This window comes from Lissotriton vulgaris, chromosome 5 (genome assembly GCF_964263255.1).
Source record: "Lissotriton vulgaris chromosome 5, aLisVul1.2, whole genome shotgun sequence".
Taxonomy (NCBI): domain Eukaryota; kingdom Metazoa; phylum Chordata; class Amphibia; order Caudata; family Salamandridae; genus Lissotriton; species Lissotriton vulgaris.
The window spans coordinates 482,704,396-482,707,357 of NC_141693.1; positions in this window are offsets into that span (position 1 = coordinate 482,704,396).

The window sequence follows — 2,962 nt, forward strand, 5'->3', positions numbered from 1 at the left end:
GACAATGCAAGTAATCAGGAAAAATAATTGAGTATTAAACTGTATCAAATGATTCTCAAAGGTAAGCATGAGCACCCTATCTCACCCTGCACCACCTTAAAGGGACAACCCTAAATTAAGAAGCATTGAATAAAGATGAAATTAGAAAGGTGTCAGTTGTCAAAGTCTTCAGTAGAAAGCACTCCAACCATGGGTCATGTAGCATAAAGCTACACAAAGCAGAAGCATTGGTCTACTCCCTGTGAGGTCCTAAGATGTCTCTCTTGAGTTACAGCATAAGATATTAGTTTCATTTAAGGTAGACAATACCACATGACTTTCTTCAGTATTTTTCCATGACTCCGGCACAAATTGGATACTTGCACCATCCTTTCCCACCTCAATAAGTTGCAACTTATTTAAACCTTGGTTATTCTTCCACTCCTCCTCCATGAGAACTAGCCTCCTTGCTTGTTACCACGTTTCTCCTTGCCAAACGTTGTCTTCTCATACTTGCTTTCTAATGAAAACAAAACCCTTCTATACTAACTAATGAGTCTTTGTCCACACCACACTAGCAAATACATTATAATTGCACATTAAATACAAATTACCTGTTAGACTTTAAGCGTGAGCTTGAACTGAATGGTTCTCAAGGCCCAAACCTATGTCAATTTAGCAATGCACAGGGTTACAAATGTGTGCACTGTTCAACACATATAACAAATGCAGTTTCTTAATGCATGAATGATTTCAGAATTCCTGCCACAGCTCACCTCTCTTGACTATCATAATAACACTTATGAATGAACAAACGTCTTGTACCCTGTTTTTGACCATTATTCATGCTGTTGGTAATAGCTAGGTCAGCTGTTGTTCCCCAGTTTGTTTGAAAAGGCTTAATAGCTTTTATAAATGTTTTACCATGCATATGGAAAGTCAGGTTTCAGGCACAACGGAAATATCCGAAAATCCACCAGAATAAGCATCAAGCATAGCGACCTCAACGTGAACCTTCCGGAAGGCATTCCCCATCAAATTAATTCACTGCACCTGTTCCTTGCGATAAGGAACGAGAACGTGTGTTTGGTAATCATTCTAAAACCACCTTCTAGAAGACAGCCTCATCAAATTAATCATCTGCACCTGGTCCTTGCTATAAGCAATCAGAACCAATCGCAACTGCTGCCTGGAAGCAGCAGTGGGGCTGGTGGGGGGTGGGGGAAGCGACATTGGTTAAAAAAAAACACCTCCCGGCCGTCTGGCTGGCCGGCTGCCGTCGCCTCTACTGCATCTTCTTCCTGTGAGAAACAGAAAGCAGGAAGCACCAGGTCTCCCATGCTCCCTGTAGCTAATCCCAATGCTGCAATGCAGCATTGTGATTGGTAGAGAGCCGTAACATGGCGCTTAGCCAGGGGTTGGAGGGGTAGCATGTTTCCATGCAGGCTGCAATGAGAACAGGGAAAGTGCACGTGACTCTTTTGGCCGGCCAAACAGTCATTGTATACTTAGGAGTGTTCTACCACTTCTGCCCTGCTCTGCAGCCCCGTCCGCCCCATCACAAGCTGCCACAGCAGGAGGACAAAATAAAATGGTAATAACATAACATTATTATAATTTAATGATTTCCTTTCTTTTGCTACTTTATGGCAGTGGGGCGACGCTGGTCAGCCTTAAGGGAAGGAGCCGCCAATGATTACAACGCAACATTTATGAACATTCTAAAGCACTTTCTAGAAGGCAGCCAACCAAGTTAATTATCTGCAGCTTTTCTTTGTTACAAACAATTAGAATGTGACCGTTATGAACGTTATAAAGCAGTCTTATTTGAAGACCGTCCACACTCCTACCCTTTTCTTATCCTCTTCACCTGCCATTTACCAGTTTCTTGGCTTCCAGGACTCTGTCTTGCCAGCTCTCTCATTCCTTCCACTTTGATCTCACCGCAAAGGAGGTCCTGATCAGTCTTGCACCTGGATGGAAAAACAAGAAGGAAAGGAGAGATGGATTAACAGACTTGATTTCGCTACGCGCCGAGCTGGGTCCCAACATCATGCTTGTAGACAAGGTAACCAGTGTTTTTGTTCAACTTGTACATTATGTTGGCAGGGTTCTGCCAGAAAGGACTTGGGTGAAACTAACCCCATCCAAATTAGCTTGCGGGTTTGATGCTGGAATCATACTCAACAGGTTCTCAATGACACTCAGGCTCTCGTCTTGGGGAATACTGGTGTTGAGGGCCCCTACATCTAGTCCGATCAGTAATTCAGTGCTAGGATCAAAAGTATGTTCTTGTTATGTTATTGTTGTAATCTCTTTGTATTCACTTGTTGTATTAATGCAGTAGTTGGTACCTTCCGTTCCCCCCTCCCCTTCCCTTGCCTTGGTTCCTCCTCCTTAGAATGTTGTGTGTGAAGCTCACCTTGGAATGTTGGTGAGGGAGAGTTCACAGCTGGTGCCTGAGGACTGGTCATAATAAACAGCTTCATCTTTTCTACATGATTCTGCTGTTTATAATTTAACAATTTGGCGACAAAACTGCGTGTGGGCGGCTCCAGTCCTTTCCCCTACTTCTTCTGTTCCAGCTGCTATGGTATCCAAGAGGAAGCGTCTCCATCATCCCTTCATTCTACGTTTTCAAGACTGCTTTCTGGTAGGATTTCCCCTTCACCCCTGAGTGTGCTGAGGAAACCCAAATTTCACCGTGTTAGGAGACTACAACTCAACTTATGAGATTTCTAATATTTAAGACTGAGCTATAAACTCTGTCCCGTTCCTGACGTAGCGCTCGCATATTCTCCTTGCTTGCGCAGTCCGTCATTAGCGCGTTCAGGAAAGCATAGTCACTGCAGGAATTCGTCACGTCTCAAAATTGTGTCTCTGACGGTCTTCCATGAGCATATTGAGGAAGATTTGTGCTACGATAAAACTGTCTAGACACCCTGTGAGACAAGCGCCTGACAGAGAATCAGCTCTGAGGCAA